The sequence below is a fragment of the Saccostrea cucullata genome, unplaced genomic scaffold (assembly GCF_032062105.1).
Source record: "Saccostrea cucullata isolate Sc308-1 unplaced genomic scaffold, CSIRO_AGI_Scuc_v1 ctg1836, whole genome shotgun sequence".
In the NCBI taxonomy this organism is placed as follows: Eukaryota; Metazoa; Mollusca; class Bivalvia; order Ostreida; family Ostreidae; genus Saccostrea; species Saccostrea cuccullata.
In genome coordinates, this window is record NW_026920748.1 from 59,043 (window position 1) to 78,911 (window position 19,869).

The window sequence follows — 19,869 nt, forward strand, 5'->3', positions numbered from 1 at the left end:
GGTCAGTTTAGGCCGGACTGCTGGTCGGAATGCTCGAATATTAGCCGCATGGAGTCTGTTTCGAACTGTCTGTGGTGTTACTCGCACTCTTGTTGCTGTTTGAAAGTCTGTATTTAGCCTAACAGCACTCTGGAACCTCTGCCGTTTTGCCATATTGACCAAATAACGGTCCTGACGAGCCGTGGTTGACCTCGGACGACCAGAACGTGGTCTCTCAGCAACGGTACCAGTATGTTGGAATCGATTCCATAATCGTGAAATGACACTTTGGGACACATTAAAGTGTGCAGCAACAGTTCTTTGAGTACTGCCAGATTGAAGCATACCTACAGCTTGGGCTGCCTCAAAGCCAGTTAAGTGACGTCTCATGGCTTGAAATGTCACGGGGTCATCAAAAATTAGCCACAACTTAAAACACGTATTCAAATTAACAATTTCTTTAACTTTGTTTATACCCTGAATCACTTTGTTTTTCACTATGTGTCGGCAATCCGTAAAGCATGAATTGGGCATGAATTGCACGACCCTACAGGTAACATTTTCGTATCGATAACTTGTTAAAGAAAGTACGGTTGAACTATAACGTAAAAAATATATTATAATTGTTTTGGGAAAACATTTCAAAACCATGATCCTTAACTTATTTTGTCCAGTATATATTTTTTAAAAAATCAATTCTTTTAAAGTCTTTCAGTATATCTTCATTTTTTTAATATGTGTTAGATGAATGTGTAGACATTGTTCTGAAATTTACTTGATGCCTAAAATTATAATTCCTACCATAAAACAAAATTAGACAGGGAGTATTGGGGAGTAGGGTCAACATTTTTTCAATTAAGTGGAAAATAATTTTTCTGGCTGATACAAATGATACTACATGCCTGTATATATCTGTATATTCTTGCCTTTTAATAGTTGATTTTTTTTTATTTCTTCAGGTTATTGTTTACAGGTCCAGCACAATACCCCAATAAAGGAAACGAAAGATCTTAATTTTAAGGTTCTTTTTAATCTATTCTACGTTGAGAAGGTGAAGAAACCTATTCACTGTCATCGTGACAGAGGAGGACAGCAAGAACAGGTATTTGATTGTTCCCTTCTCTCTTAGCATCTGCAACAATGAAAAGATATTTATTGGTAAATTTTAAGTTCAAGTTGCAATGTACTTGTATTTATTTTAATGCAGTATGTGACATGTATTGAAAAAAAAATAGTCGAATGAAATACATTAATTTGTAAATTTTAATGAATGTTTCAATCTACCTCCTTTATGACTTCCAAAGAATGTTCTGCTGATTTTTTTTTTCAACTGCTTCATCACTATGCATTATATAATATCATTTTTTTAATGGAATGAATTTAAATATTTTTATATCACAATCAAATAAGAATAAATAAACCAAAATGAATTTGTCCATTGTCTATCATTATCGTCATCTTTGTAAACATTTTACATGATCATCTTATTGGGCAGTGTCAAAGTTTGTTCAATTAGGATAGTGTTAAGTTTGTTCAATTCAGGTAGTGTAAAGTTTGTTTAAATCATATCTTATATCATAATGAATATAGGGTGATGCTACATTGCGTGATATAATTTTAAATAGGATTCTGGAATACTTTATATTCCATACAGGGCTATTTTTGCCCTGTCTAATTTTTTCACCTTTAAAGGGCGAAAACAACTATGCCCTAGATGTTTGAAGTAGCCCTGACCCAATTTATTAAAGAGATTTTCTTTGAATTTGCTCTGTTGTAATTCCACCCTATTATGGAAATATAACACAGAAGCAACTTTTTCCATGCATATTGTATCTGTAGAGAATCCTTTGAACAAGAAGGACCACGCTTATTTAGAAAGCACTGTATAATGTCTTTTATCTAAAGGTTGACTATTTTAGCTTCATTTAGTAGATGAAAATGTAAATGCACTGTTATACAAGAAATATTTAATAATTATTACTGTTCAGATGTATATTTGTAAAAGAGTAAACGTTGATTAATTATCAATGTGAAAAAAATTACAGAACAAGTACTTACTGTCTTTCAAATTTTATAGCTTCCTTGCTTTCTTTAATTCTGAGGAGTTCCTCTTTTTGCAAAGAACTGGGATCCTTGAATGTGTTGATTGGAAAAAAGATAGAAACCATAAGGTACGTTGCCTATTATTTTCTTATAGGATGCAGCGTTACCAGAGCCACCAGCTGAGACTAAAATTAAGAGTCAAAGATAACGTGTAATTACCAAGCTAGAAATAAAGAAAACTACAAATAGAGAGCAAAAAAAGAGAGACTCAATGATAAAAGAAAGTAATGAGTTGACCAATTAGTGAAGAAAATATAGCCCAACAAATTTATTGAACATAACAGACCTACTGGTAGTCTTAAACATACTTACCTGGCCTTCCACAGGTGTCAAAATGGAATTCCTCCTGCTTTTTAATGTCCGAGAAATATTGTAATCCATTCCATTTGGAGACCCAAATATGGTAGGATTACCATCATAAAAAGCAAAACCACCGATTTCAACACCAACATAAAAAAAATAATTAAGTTTGCTGTGTCTGTTTGTTGTATTTGTCTTCCATTGTTGTTGCCATTTGTTTGTGTCATCAAGTGGCACTTTCCTGTTATATTTGTTATATATCTTTAATAAAGATATATTGGATATTGCTTGTTTTTGGGGAGCATTCTTTATCACAACCTTCACGTCAACCTCTTTCTTTCCTTTGGCTAATTTATCTTAGTCATTATCTCGCAATCAAAGGTTAAAATTATCTTATATTCTAAACATCACATACTAGTATCTAACGTCGCCCGGGTGGCGAAGTGTTAGAGTGTCTGCTTTAGAATCGTGAAGTGAGGTGTTGATCCTTAACTTGATGGTTCGAATTCAACTGTGGGGCATGTACACCGGTTCGTCCAGCGAGACCGTACAAACCGAGTTTCCTTGTCGCAGTAGGTACTGGCACAAAAGGTCCCTCCCTGCTCAATGGTCCCGAGTGTCAACTATAGTACAAGATATACTGCTCTATACTGCTATATACTGCTACTATCAGCAAATGGTGACATCTCCATAAAAGTGAAAAATGTAAAAGGGACGTTAAACAATATTCAATGATTCAATCAATCTCATATTTAACATTGTTGAGGAAGCTTTGAATAAAGTTTCTTTGAGGGAAAAAAAGCCAACATATTGTGATACCTCTACCATCAACTTTTATATATATGTCTAGAAACATCTTGCTAGATTTCAACATAATTTTCCCTCATTTAGTTTTTGAAGAACTGATCACATTCAGTAACAAATCATTTCTTAACTAAATACACTGATTGCTGCAATTTTTTTCTTTTAAGTATGGAACATTTGTCTATATAAACAAACACTACTGGCTTTTAAATCCCCTGTCCGTATGAAAATCCACTGTCTTTCTCTGTATCCTTCAGCATTTTCACAGTAATTACGGTATATCTACAGTATGCTACGGTATGCTAGCTCTGTATGTACAGTAAATCTCTGTATGCCACTGTATGTATCCCCAGCATGCCACAGTTACATACAGTAGGCCCCGATACGCCTACAGTATGCCACTGTATGGCTACTGTTTCCTACAGACAACTACGGTAAACCCCAGTATATGTCCCAGTACGCCCCTGTATATGTTCATTGAAGCAAAAAGAAAGAGGTTTACACACTCCCAGAGCACTGTACGGTTATCTAAGATGTGGGATTATCAATTTAGTACACAGAGTTACTTACCTAAGAAATTTTTGAACATTATTTTAAACACATAGCAGTATTTTTTTAAATTTGTTAAGAGACTTATTGTCAGTGTTCTTTTATAACTCTGAAATAACTATTAAGAAATAATAAATCGTTACTTCAAAAAATACTTGTCTATCTATTTTTAGAATTAATTATTAAAGTATTCTTTGGTTTGATTTATTAGTTAATTAATTAATTTATTTATTTTGCAAACACCTATTTAATCCATAAAATACCTAGAGTGACTTTGTAACTTTTGAAGAAAAAACTCGACGGTAATGCTGCATTTTGAAAAATTGTAGCTTTTAAAATTGATATGGTTTCTTTGAAAAAGTAATTATAATTAATGAACAGCATGAAATTAATCATTTTAAAAACAAATCAATCTATTTCTTGACAAATGCAGAGCTGCATAGTAGACACGGAATAAAATAAATAAGGTGAAGTGGTAAGTGAAAATTAAATAGAATTAATGACTTTAAAAATACAGAATTAATAAATGAACCAATTATTTATCTTATTTATTTAATCTGTTTATCAATTTATCTACAAATACATAAATAAAAAAAAATAAAAAAATAATTTATTTATTTTTGTAATTGACAAGACAACAAAGTGATTAAATATACACCCCGAACCCCCAATTGATTTTTTAAGTTTTATTGAAAATTATTTCTCCTTAAATATGCTACATGTACAAAGTATTTTTTTTAAGCATATTAAAACAAATATCAATAATTTTACATCCATGATTGATATCAAAAAATGTCAGATTATGCACAATTTTAATTTGTCAGTTGCAATTTCAAATTTTTACTTTCTTTTGATTGAAAAAAAGATCGGTTTTCAAAACCGTAACACGATTATGAAATAACTTCAAAGCCATTGATTGTTGACAAGTGACATGGGGTACACAGTAATGACACCTATTGTCTTTTTCGCTGACCACTATACCTTGTTTATTTTGTGGCAGAGAGCGACTGTGTCCACTCTGCGGCTGTTTGAAATAACATTTTCTCTTTGTGAGAAAACGGGTTTTTGTCAAACAAAACAAAATAAAAGTATCAAAAAACTATTGACGGGTTAAGTTTGTGCATAATGAGACGATTATTTTGATATCCAACACGGAAGTAAAATAATTTAAAGTAGTATAAATATGCTTCAAAAAGACTTTGAGAGACATTTTAGCGGAAATTTGTTTATATTAAATAAGCCAAATAAATCCAACCTTCAGTATTATAATTAATTTATTTGTTTGTATCGTCAATTTTAAAAATAAATAGATAAATATATTTTTCTTTTTACAATGATAAATATGTGCTTTAAATCAGTTTTATTTATTTATTCACTAACCATTTAAAAATCAATTATTGAATTGATTTTAAAAACTTAAATTTTTTAAAATGCAGCATTACTTTTGTTGTGTAGGTGTTTGTATGTAATTTTTTTTCCAACAGGTACAAAAAAGCCATTTTAATTATTTTATGGATTAAACTGGTGTTAGAACAATAAATAATACATGGTAAATAAATAAAATGAATAATTTCTTTATCACCATAAAAATGTTTAAAATTTTTAATTATATTTTTTAAATTGACAAAACAACAAAATAATTAATTATTTATATCCCCGACAATGATATTTTTTTTTTAGGTTTTTCTGGATAAATATTTTTATCCTAAATTATGAAACAAAGTATTTTTTTAAGCATATTAAAACAAATTTCAGTTATTTCACGTCCATGATGGATATCAAAATAATCGTCATATTATACACATTTTTTATTTGTCAATTGGAATTTCAAATTTTTACTTTGTTTTGATTGAAAAAAAATCGGTTTTCAAAACCCTAACACGGTTATGAAATAACTTCAAAGCCATTGATTGTTTACAAGTGACTCAGGGTACACAGTAATGACACCTATTGTCTTTTTCACTGACCACTATACCTTGTTTATTTTGTGACAGAGAGCGACCGTGTCCTATCTGAGGCTGTTTGAAATAACATTTTCTTTTTGTGAAAGAACCGAATTTTTTCAATTAAATCAAAATAAAAGTATCAAAAAAGCTATTGACAGTTTAAGATTGTGCACAACGAGACGATTTTTTTGATATCCAACACGGAAGTAAACTTATTAAAAGTAGCATAAATATGCTTCAGAAAGACTTTGAGAGACATTTTAGCGGAAACTTGTTCACATTAAATAAGCCAAATAAATCATACTTTTGGGATTATAATTAATTTTTTTTTTAAAATAAGTAGATAAAATATTGTTCTTTTTACAATGATTAAATACGTGTTTTAAATCAGTTTTATTTATTTATTCACTAACCATTTAAAAATGAATCATTGAATTGATTTAATTTTTTTTTTTAAATGCAGCATTACTTTTGTTGTGTAGGTGTTTGTGTAATTTTTTTTCCAAAATGAACAAAAAAAGCCATTCCAATTCTTTTATGGATTAAACTGGTGTTAGAAAAATAAATAATAAATGGTAAATAAATAAAATAATTAATTTATCAGCATAAAAATGTCAAACTTTTTAATTATATTTTTTAAATTGACAAAACAACAAAATAATCAATTATTTATATCCCCGAAAATGAGATTTTTTTAAGGGTTTTTTGTATAAATATTTTTATCCTAAACTATGTTACAAAGTATTTTTTAAGCATATTAAAACAAATTTCAGTTATTTCACGTCCATGATGGATATCAAAATAATCGTCATATTATGCACAACTTTTATTTGTCAATTGGAATTTCATAATTTTATTTTGTTTGGATTGAAAAAAAAAATCGGTTTTCAAAACCCTAACACGATTATGAAATAACTTCAATGCCATTGATTGTTTACAAGTGACTCGGGGTACACAGTAATGACACCTATTGTCTTTTTCACTGACCACTATACCTTGTTTATTTTGTGACAGAGAGCGACCGTGTCCTATCTGAGGCTGTTTGAAATAACATTTTCTCTTTGTTAGAAAACCGAATTTTTTTCAATTTAAACAAAATAAAAGTATCAAAAAAGCTATTGACGGGTTAAGATTGTGCATAATGAGACGATTATTTTGATATCCAACACAGAAGTAAAATAATTAAAAGTAGTTTAAATATGTTTCAAAAAGACTTTGAAACACATTTTAGCGTAAAATTGTTTACATAAAATTAGCAAAATAAATCCAACTTTGGGGTATAAATTAATAATTTTGTTTGTATATTCAATTTAGAAATAAGAAAAAAGATTTTATGCAATGATTGAGTACATGCAATTAATTAGATTAAATGTTTTTTAAAAGAACATCAAAAAGTTAAAAATAAAACAAGAATTACCGCGGCTGTTTTTTTTTCCCACAAAAGTTACAAAGTCACTCAAAGTATTTTAAGGATTAAATAAGTGTTCGCAAAATAAATAAATTAATTACATGTAATTAACTTATATATATATCATATAAGTTATAGAATATATATTCTTTGAAGCAATAATTAATTAATTTTTAATAGTTATTTCAGAGTTATAAAAAACACATTAAGTCTCTTAAAAAATTTTAAAAATACTACAATGTGTTTAAAATAATGTTCAAAAATTTCTTAGGTAAGTAATTCTGTGTACTAAATTGATAATCCCACATCTTAGGTAACCATACAGTGCTCTGGGAGTTTATAAACTTTTTCTTTTTTGCTTCAATGAACATATACAGGGGCGTTCTGGGGCATATACTGGGGTTTACCGTAGTTGTCTGTAGGAAACAGTTGCCATACAGTGGCATACTGTAGGCGTATCGGGGCCTACTGTATGTAACTGTGGCATGCTTGGGGTACATACAGTGGCATACAGAGAGATTTACTATATATACAGAGCTAGTATACCGTAGCATACTGTAGATATACCGTAAATTACTGTGAAAATGCTGTAGGATACAGAGAAAGACAGTGGATTTTCATACGGACAGGGGTTTTAAAAGCCAGTAGTGAAACTTCAACCTCCAGTTTTTTTCTATCTTCCAAATGAAATTTCTAACAAAATCAAACATTTTCTTTAATGTTCAATCAAAGCATCATGATCAAGACAAGATTTAACTTTATATTTAATTATGTCAAAAAACCGTCATGTTAAAAAAACAATCAGCGTCATTTTAATAAAAACCCATTTCTCCTGAAAAAGCTATGTTTTTCTTTTCAAAAGTTCTTGGTTGGCCTTACTACATCGATGTTTTCATCGTTGACTTGAAGGGATTTCATAATCCTCGATACATAAATTCTGTCTCAGTGGTATATCTGTAAAACATTTTAAAAATATATATCTTAGAGTCCTTATTCTCTTTTTATCTTTGCTGTTTCAAAGGGTATACTAAGGTACTTTGAAAATAATTGAAACAAAACGGGAAATGACCTTCATTCAGTCCTAGGAGAGTTTTGCAAGTGTGTATCCATTTTTCAAAACTTTAGTTTAAAGGGACATGTACACAATTTCAACTAATTTTTTTAGCAATGAATTTTAATGTTTACAGTTCCTAATTCAAGCAAATTAAATGATCAGCAAAAAGAAAGAGGGCGTACAAGGCGTGGACAACCCCCGCTCTGAGACAAAATGTTACTCAATTTTCAAAAAGTTACATATTTCTAAAATCATGTTCTCAGTGATGTCATCTTCAAAACATTTTATCATTTTATTTAACTGAAGGATTTATTATTTGATAATTTTCATTTCAAAGTTAACACTTAGGCATATTTAGTGGAAAACGGGTTTACTAAAGCTATAAAAAATGATTTTTGAACATGAATGGGTCAAGTCTCCATTCTTCGTTAATGCTTAAATGATGGAAATTTAAATGTGAAATATATTCCATTTGTCCAAAAAATGAAATCTGAACCCATTCTAAACGAAAATCGAAAATTTTTGAAAAAATGTGCGCTTGAACAAACCCGTTTGATTAAATCACACTGACTGACGCTGATAATGCATATTACTTCGTAGCGTAGTGGTTAAAGCGGTCGGCCTTGGGACAAACTTACCGGTCAAAAGAATTGCAAAGGTACTGCCACCATCAGTACAGCTGGACTGCCACCCTCAGCCAGTCATCTCTATCCATTCTCCCAGTAGGAATATAGAAAAAATTCACTGGAATCCTTACACTAGAAACACAATGGTAACGCTGCTAGAAATGCAAGTGTATCACTGCTAGTGTCATATCATAATAACACGGAATATAAGTCACTTCTATAAGAAAAAATGAAGAAACACTGTGACATTTCTCGAGAATGGGTATTTTAATCAAATGGACATCATCGTTAACAAATCACGTCACTGCTGAGAATTCAATCAAATGGACATCATCGTTAACAAATCACGTTACTGCTGAGAATTCACATCAATGCTAAAATTGCAAGTGTTAGCTTCACCTCACTGTAAGAAGCTTCACAATACTGTGAAACGCCTCACTTAATATTTTATGGATTAATTTACCATATCCTTGGGAAAAGTTATGGAGAAAACAATCGCATTTCAAATGAATCATGTAAGCTTCTTTTTCCCATAGTTCCTCCTCCTCTTCAGCTCCTCTAGCCAGCATTTAAATGACTGCGTGGCTGTTTCAACGCAGTAAACATTTCCATAATATTGCTCATTGCCAGGTGTATGTCCGTCTTTCTTGCACTTACTGCACAGAATTCCACCACTTTTTCTCGTATACTTCCTGTAGGTTCTTCAAGCTTCCTCGTCCTTTCCTGTATCTGTGGGTGGAATACGATACATCGTGAATATACAAGAGAGTAGGTCTCTTAAAGCGATATCTTTCGAGGAGTTCCTCGTCAGAATAAGACAAAGGGTCCATCCTATCTCTAAAAATCCCTTGAGCAGGTAGTGCCCTTGCATAACGACGATTGCGTCGCAGACATTTATGCACAGCAGCCATGTTCAGTTTTCTTGAGAAAATTCTGAAGACTTAAGTATGCTGAGGATTAAATTTTTTATTGACTTGAAAAAAAATGTCTGAGAATTTTTTTATGGTCAGTAGTTTTGTTCAAAGCTGAGAAATAAAAAAAAAATTGAGTTGAGTTGAGAACTTATTTTGTCTGAGAATTGTCTTATGGGCACAAAGGCAGATTGTCCAAGGTTCCTTTTACCACCGAAGTGTCCATGGTTCCCTCTACTACCTGAGTATTTAAGGTTTCATCTACCACCTGAGTGTCCAAGGTTCCTTCTACCACTGGAGTGTCCAAGCTTCCTTTTACCACCGAAGTGTCAATGGTTCCCTCTACTACCTGAGTATTCAAGGTTTCATCTACCATTGGAGTGTCCAAGGTTCCTTCTACCACCTGAGTGGCCAAGGATCCTTCTACCACTTGAGTATCCACGGTTCCTTCTACCACCTGAGTGTCCTAGGTTCCTTCTTCAACATGAGATATTAAAATCTCTGAAATTGATTAAAACACACAAATGTTAGTCCATTTTTTTTATACACTGAATTGACGACGGATTATTCCATTATTTCCTGAGCATGGTGCTTTGCTTATCGCAAAATTAAGCATTAATTCATTCCACGTGTATATTCAGGAATCTACAGTGCCTACTAAGCAAACAAAGTCGATGCTGTATCATAGTAATGAAAGATAAGAAATAAAGACCTTCTTGTAACATAATATTTAATTTGACTTAATTACCTTCTTGGGAATTGATGCATTTGATGCATCGCATTTTCTTTTTATCTTTTCTTTCTTTGGGAGCCTAATTGACAATAAGACATTGCTTAGTTCTTTTTCACAAATCACATTAGCACAATAGATGGGACATTTATTTATCCTCATTTACTTGGAAAATCTTAAAATACCTACCTGTACTCGCAATCTAACGTATTACGTGTTGTAGCCGCTTTTTTCGTTTCCTTCTTCCCTTCGATTACCAGTATACTAAGGAAATCTATACGGAATCACTTTAAGGAATAACCATTTCTTTTTAATTCATATTTAACTATGTATTTTTTCAAATGATAAATTTGATGTCATAAACAATATATAAGTAGTTGGATATAATTTTTTTCCAAGAAGTTGTGTGTTTTACATCACCAACCCATGGCGAGATGATAAATACACACAGCAAATAGGATAAAAGTCACATCCAACTATAAATCATGGGAGATTCTTTTTATCCCCTGACCAATGTTTTACACAGTTTCTATATATATAGAAATCCACTTTAATTAACTTCATTTCGCTAACAAAAACCCATTGTAGACATCATTACTATGGGATGCAAAAAATATCCATTGAGTCATATCCATTTGATAAAGGGGTATACATGGGTAAATAGTTTTATTTGATATCATTATTAAGTTGATTTTATATATATGCAGATGTTGAAAAGCAAACAATAAAAAATGTCTTACCACAGCATGAAACAGCTGATATATATCGTCTTGATATTTCCTGGAAAACTTCCCTGCATATTTCTGAAATAACAGGTTGCTCAAAATTTTCAGTTCTTCTAGTTAGGATGTCTTCAGACAATTTGTTGTTTCCTCATTCCTTGCTAACCCAGGATAGGACATGGCACCATTAGAGGGTTTTTTGTATTTGTTGACTTTTCTACATTTAAATGTTGTTAATGTGTACTAAAATTCTACTCTTTATGTACATGGTTTTCTTAATCACGCCTTTGTTGACTGAATTATGTATGCAATTTCTTTTCTTTGTACGAGATCATTTTTATGTATGGCTGAGATAATTACCTGGCTTTTAGGTCTCTCTCTGGGTACAGCTCATTCAGCTGTTTCATCACACCATGGGTATGATTATCATCAATGAGCTATACCTCCATATTGGCTCCAAATAAATCTTCAAAAATTACAGTCGTTGCTGCGGGTGAATGATGAGTTGAAGTCCGTTTACTAATTTGGGGTTTAAACTGTTATACAACTCGGCTAGATGTTTGGGGTTCAACGCTCTTACAGCCCGATCTTCTGCTGCCGACTTGATGTAACTCAGTTGCACTCTGATTGATTGATTGATTGTATATTGTTTAACGTCCCTCTTGAGAATTAGTTGCACTCTGAACTCCCTCACAAAGTTGTCTTTGGTCTCCGCTGCATACAGGTTCTGCGAAACCTAAAACATAATATTTAAATTGTTTTCAGCTGTATATGCTCTCTAACCTATTGAATATAAAGTTTCTTTTAAAAATGTACGGTGTTTTCAATCATATGCCTAAAGTACAAACCTCACTTTCCTCCACAGTTCCATTCAATGATTCACTGGTTGTATTAGCTTCATTATCCTCCAATGTCTTTAAATATTAAATCATACGTATATTACTGAGTTTTACGTTTGATGCATAAAATAGATGGAATTATTATACATCTAATGTTATACCATAAAGATGCCTTTTCCCCCATCTGAGGACTAGTCTCTGAAAAATCGTAGCTGCCTCTTGGGGCCACTCTGTAATGATTATTCAATGATATTTTTTACCAATTAAATTATCAGTGGGTGGCTTGTTTTGGTATTATCAGCTGTTTAATGCTGTGGTAATTCAAAAAGTGGAAAGGCATTTTCTCTTTGTTACTCCGAACTACCTCTGGATATTAAATTACCAAAATAAGCATGCTGAGTGTATAATTATGATAAGCAATGGTGCCTCTTTCAAAATTGTGAATTATCTTTCAAATATTTCCGTGAGATATAATAATGCATTGACCTTCAATTCAACACTAAAAATACAGCTCTTTAAACATGCAGGTCGAGATCACTACCTTATATGGAAATCAATTTTCAACACCTGAAGATGTCTTCGTCACGCCCGTTCTCCAATCCAAAGCATAACAGTCTACCACGTGTTTACGATTCAATGGCTACACATGGTTTTCGTCGGTTTACTGCACACAATTTAACTAGTCACCGGAAAAACTGTAGAGCTTCTTTATCACTTTATCGGACCGAAATTGAAAGATTATATTCTAAAGACACTGTTCCATGCTCACATTTAATATTGGAGTTGTTTTAGATGATCAACAGTTGCTTCGAATACCGTACAAACGCTTTGACTTCTGCATATACATAAAACACGTTCTGATAATATTGAGGGGTTTAAAATAATAATTGCACATTTTCTCTTGCTGTCTAAAACCAAGGACCTATATACTACCTGCTAAAGCATTGTCCACGTATATCACGTGAAAAAAACTCAATGTTTTATCGACACGATAGCACTTATACGTCTCTTTGAACAATGGTATACTAGGCCGATGTTTTATAAGTTGACATAAGGCTTCTTAAAGCAAGTTTTGTTGTGAGCATGAAAATGAAAGATTATATATCATTTTAAATATTTCTTTCACAAATCTCAAAAAAGAATTGACAGTAAGTTTCCAAGGCACAATTCAAGTTGCCTTTTATTTTCAACACAACTAGGTACTTGTAGTAGCCCACAATGCATTGTGGCTCATTCAGCAGTAGGTAAAGTAAACAGATTTGCTAATTTACATGCAAATATATTCAGACATCAGAGAATCTAGTGGTCTCGACCTGTTAAAGTATGACTACCTATAAACAAAAACTACTCAGGTTTGAGACCTACTGCGCATGCCCGAGATAAACCCTATCTGTTCAATACATACAATCGATGACTTTTAATGCGAGCCAAACAAAGAAAACTTTTAAAAATTCTTTAAATATTAATAACAATTTATAGTAAATATACAAGATTATTCTATAAAACAAAGCATGAAAAATCTTATTCACCAAGATCAGGATTTGGAGCAAATATGTTTCTTCTTCTAGTGCAACTGTTCATGTGAAAAACCACCATACAGGAAAACATTTTTATTACATTACAGAGACCCCGACACCGACTTATTTCTTTAAAGTATTTCTTTGCCAAAAGCAAAAAAAAAAAAAAAAAGAAAAGAAAAATAAAGGAACAAAAATATGAAAAATAACATGCAACAAAACCAATAATAGTAATAATTAACCTAAAACATGTATGTCCTTTGTAATTAACTCTGATGTTACCGGAGCGTCATCCTATGCCAAGAATGACCCCCCCCCCCCCCCCGCAGAACACGTGTACTATGGAATTTTGGTAACCAGGGATTTGCTCTTTTCTTTACTTCGCTAGCCGGTATCACAGCTGGAGTGGCCTCGCTTCGGGAAGTGAAATGAAGGCATACAACGATGTAGAGTATGACGGCTAAAAATACTTAAAAAAAATAAATTTAAAAGAGGGGGTTAAGGAGGGATTATTATTAATCCCGTTTCTGACGGGGATCAAACACGATCTCAGGTGACCCCATACATTCAGCGGATCCGGACAGATTGGAAATGTGAATCTATGGGATGTCATCGACCGAGCTCGCAGTGTGTTGTTGTTGACGCCAGTAGATACAGACGCATATACCCAATGCTATGGGGACCAGCTATGATTCAAGGCTTATAAAAAATAAAATGCTTTCAATCCCCACAGAAGAAAATGAATTAAAGATACGAAAGCGGGCTACAATCGGCGAGAACAACAAGAATGAATGAAATGAGAAATGTATACAAGCAGTGTTTTGATGATTTAAGTTATAGAGTTCTTCACTAAGGAAGAATTAAATATAAGCAATATTTATGGCTTTATCATTTTACCTGGGATGGCAAGGGCAAGAACTGGCACTGATGTATCACCTGAAAATATAAATTACTTTTTTAAAATAATAAATCTCATAACCAGCGAGAAATGAATGCTTTCATTAAAGACAAAATACAGTTGAATCTTTTTAAATACATTCTACGTTGTTAGTCCATTATTTATACACTGAATCGACGACGGATTTTTTTTCGTTATTTCCTGATCATAACAAAGAACACAAGGCGGGTGTGACCGGTCGGCAAGGGAGGCTCACTCCTGCATGGCACCTGACCCTACCTCTGATGTTTCGGAGGCCCGTTTTTTCTCTGCTCCTAATTTGCATTGTTAAATGGACTTTGAGATTTAATACTGTTCGTTATCTCCATATCCTTATGTTCCAAGAAAGGGAGAAAAAACACCTGTTCGGAAGGTTTAGACAGAACTGATCTCAGGTCTGAAATCTGGAAAAACCCAAGACTATGAATACACATGCTTGGCAGCGATTCAAGTCCGTCGAGCTGCCTATCGTGACGTCATCTTAGTCATTCACATCCTGACTGGCTGCTTAATTTTGACACTTTAAAAACACAGCTGATCGCAAGCTGATTGAAAAAAAAACAAGTCCATGTTAAAGTTTAAACTCTTTCATTCGAGTTAGATACAAAGTCAATTCTTCTTCTGTAGATTCAACTTCTTGGGATTGTGTTTTCTTTTCTTAGCTTGGTTCACTGTGACTGGCATCAGATTTTCTTTGTTCTCCTATGGTTTGGCACTGAGTTTTTTCTCCTGAGGCTTGAGTAGTGTCTTCTCAGCCGGTTGATTTTGGTCACACTGATTAGCCCGATGTCCAAATTTTCCATATCTGTTGCATAAATATTTCTTGGGACACTCAGGCGCCCAGTGTCCGAACTCTGCAGATGAAACAAGGACTGATCTCTCTGGTTTTCTTAGAAACTTTAGTGTTTGAGGACTCTCCTCCTTGATCCTGGTTCCTTTTCATTTGTCTTCTAATCGACTTACTTTACCATCCAGTCGGGCCATTTTACTTTTCATGTAACCCAAGTCACTCACGACTCTCCCTTCAAATTGATCTTGTTTCTCTTGCATGTGATTTAGCATGTTGATCATCCCCTCTAACCTGGTGGTGATGATACTCAGTTCTTCTTTAGTGATCGGGTCGTGTAAATTAAACATGCCCAAGTCCAGCCCTTTAAGATCCTGAGTCTCTGGCATGGGGGGTCCTAGATACCCTTCAGGTGTCACATAACTAGGATTGTCTATGGTATTCATCATTGCTTCTGCCATGATAAACACGTCTAATTTCTAACGAGATATGACTGAAAATGACGGCCCATACACTCTTAGCGCTGCTTTTTATACCTGAAGCTGATTACCTAACAAGCTAACTTTATGATAAACGTGATGACTTAACTTTTCTATCATTAACTTTCCTTATTTGTGCAGCAACATACCTTCATCACAGAGTTTATATATCTCACTGCATTCAATATGCAGGAGCCTGCTCTACGTATGCACAGTTTATAAAACAAGAATATCAGTAGTCTCGTTTAAAGTCATCATTTCGTAAATTCTATTTATCATTGAGTCATATGCTTATCGAAAAAATCCTAGTCATATCAATGTGTAAATAATGAACTAACAATTGAAATTAAAAAAAAAAAAAGGCCACCCAGCATTTGACTCAATGATAAATAGGTACTTAGATTGATTTTCTCAGACCTCATGACTCACTAATGTTCGGGGTGAATAATCGTAATATGATCCGTAGAACCACATTTCACAATTTCTCAACAGTTCTTCCGCAGAAGAACACTTCAACCAGTAACCATTCGTGTTAAGGTAATCCTTACGCTCCTTTAATATTTTTCCTCAGATATTTCATACAGTCATAACGCCAATGACTAGAATTATTTCCACGAATTGCCCAACTCAGATTAACGATGTTACGATTTCAAATCTGTTGCAATGTCGTCCGGTTTTGTACCTTCACTGAGCTTTCTGTGCGTTTCCATGGCAAGAATTTGTAGAAGAAGTTTTGAATTTCTCTGGATTGCTCAACTCGTGGTGTTTGGTGTAGTTGGAGGATTTCGAAAGGACGTTTGTTATTCCTTATGTTTTTCCTTCCATACCCTGTCTTTTCTCGGTGTTCTCTAGTTTGTAGGCTTTCATTTGTGTTCCTTGAAACTAAATTTAAACTATACATTTTATAAACATGGCCAGAAAGCACATTGTATGGGAGTGTGTATCAAATCTTTTAAAGAATGGATATTATACAAAATTTATTTTGCGTCGTAAATGACATTTATTAATACAATAAACTTAGATTCGTTTGGAAATACAACCTGTGTCCAATTCCGGCGTTGATTCAGTTTCTGCCTGGCCCATTGCAATCTCTTACGTCGTTGGTGATGCTGCTCTAGATGTGGCCATTTGTAAGATCTTCTGCACCGAATCCCATGGCGTTTTAGAATTCTAGAAGCTGTTCTAGGTTATATAGTCCTCCCATGACGTCCAATAATTTCCCTCGCCGTGGTCGGACCTGTCGTTAAAAGGTTCTCTCAAATGACGTTGTCGTATGTACGCCTGTTGATGTGGTATTGTCACAAACGATTAGCCTGGTATTGGACGAAAATTTATTGATCCTGTCTGATGAAAACGATGCAGCAAACGGCTAATTGATTAACGTTAAAGCGCCTTGCTACCTTCCACAGACTAACACCTGTGTGCAGCAAACCGATTGCTCGATTTCGCATTTCATTATTTTACCGCGACATGGTCTTTATTTTGATTTCTTTTATTAGTAGTGATAATACTTCCATCGACAAAGTTGATTGATCACGACAAAACTCCCTTTTTACTTTTCCATATGTTTTTAAAAAGGCCCGATTATCTTGTGCAATACTACTCACATCGTGAAAACAACCAGCATGGGTAAGTCGGGTAGTGGAATTTAAACATCAGCACTATATATGGTGAAAGAAGATTGCAATAAAAGTTTTCAATATTTTTGAAAAAAAATTATAATGAAAAAATAGGTGTTGCGTTTTTAAAGTTCGTCAGTATATTTAAATTATTTTTTTTTTATTTATACAAGGATGAAAGCTTGGAAATTTCTGAAGAAATAGTGGATGTTGACTTTCCTGAAACACAACCAGCACTAAATCCAGTCATTCCCACTCCGAATCCAATAAATCCAACAGTTTCCACTCTGAATCCAGGAGTCTCAACCCCGAATCCACAAAGTCCAGCCGTTTTAACCCCTAATTCAGCAGCAATATTGACTCCAAATCCAATTGCAGATCTTGACTCCAAATACACCACAACAGCAAGAATCGATCCAAAATGTAAGAGTATTTTTTACCCTATTTTTTGTTTTAAGATAAAATTGGTATTTTAACCTGGATAATTAAATCTGGTTAAGGCCTATTTACACGCTCTGTACGCGTCTTTGATTTCACGTCTGACTCCAGCGATTCATTTACATTGTATATGATTTGTCAGATATGCAGTTCATTAATATTTCTCTCCAATTAAAGTTCTTATTTTTGGAGAACGGCAAATACATACAACCTTTCCGTTTCTTAATGATAAGCAGCTTTGTATGTAAAATATCGCATTAATATTAGAATTAAATTGGAGGAAAAGTTGGAGTAAATCCACGTGCTAATTGTACCTTATTTAGATCAACCTTCCCGATGTAGCTTTTGATTGGTTGAAACCATGTGACTTGCCAGACAGAATAGGCATGTATTTATTTCATCTGACTTCATAAAAGGTTTATGATTTTCCCATTTATGCTGTATGATTTTTAAGATTGGGCGAGTCAAATCTTACAAATCATACCGTGTAAACAGGCTTTAAATAATTATAAACAATTTTACATAATTTATGAACCATTGTATTTTCTTTTCATCTTCCAAGCAAATTTTAACGCAAGTATTAAAACGAGACATCAACTTCTCGATAAAAAATAAGCCAACTTCTTCCAAAATATTGAAAATCTTATAAAATGATTGCAAACATATTGAAGTTATTCTGTTATCAATATACATGCTTTTCGACATGATTTATACATAAGCACTGCTTTGGGTGTTTTGTTATATCGCTGTATTTTCCTGTTTTAGCAGTATGCGCCCAAACTTCGCTGAAAGTTCATTGCTATCAATGTATCTGGAAGATGGAATCGGCTCTTCTTAATTTTTTACATAATAGCGTAGATTTTTGTGTACACATAGCCTAAAACACCATAGACCTCCTGCAATGAAGGGTTTGAAGGCCGCCTCCTCCCTCTTTCTCCTACTAGATCCCTTCTCACTAAATTAAACATGCGAGATTTAATTTTTAACAGCATCCAAAGGGTTGATAGACACACTTCAGTTATATAATCCCAATGAGGGTGAATGGTTGTCATAAGCAAGACAATTAAGTAAGGATGTTCACAGGACATGTCGCCCGGGAAATATATTAAGTAAACATGATCATCACACCGCTTCGATATGAGTGAAGAGGCATGCGTCTAATTGAAGAGCGAATATTTTGAAAACTTGTAGTCGGATAGAAATCCATCAAAAACGATACCATTTTAAACTTGATCAATTCCTTAAGTTAATGTTTGCTGCACAAAATATAAATTGAAGTTAGACACACGAATCATCCATATTTAAAAATGTATTAATTTTCAATTTTACAATATAACACACGAACTGTGCAGAGTACGTTTTTATCGGAGGAGTAAAATTCGATGTTCTAAAAAAGGGGACCTGTCGTTTTTTCGATAGTAAATGATAAGCAACTTCATATATTAAATATGAAAAACATATATTTTTATACCCCCCGCAAACGACGTTTGGGGGGGGGGGTATATAGGAATCACCTTGTCCGTCTGTCTGTGCAATTGTGTCCGGTCCATATCTTTCTTACAGAGGGACATTAGAATCTACTACTCCACACTAAGATTGCTCATAACCTAAGGGTGTGTCATGACCATGACCCAAGGTCATTTGGGGAAGTTCAAGGTCACTGGAAGAAAAATTTCATAATTCGTGTCCGGTCCATATCTTTCTTATGGATAAACTTGGTAGGTTCTCATTTCACACAAAGATTGCCCATGACCCAAGGGTGTGTCATGACCTTGACCCAAGGTCATTTGGGGAAGTTCAAGGTCACTGGGAGAAAAATTTCAAAATTCATGTTTGACACATATCTTTTATGGATAAACTTGGTAGGTTCTCATTTCATACAAAGATTGCCCATGACCCAAGGGTGTGTCATGGCCTTGACCCAAGGTCATTTGGGGAAGTTCAAGGTCACTGGAAGAAAAATTTCATAATTCGTGTCCCGTCCATATCTTTCTTATGGATAAACTTGGTAGGTTTTCATTTCACATAAAGATTGCCCATGACCCAAGGGTGTGTCATGACCTTGACCCAAGGTAATTTGGAGAAGTTCAAGGTCACTGGTAGAAAAATTTAATAATTTGT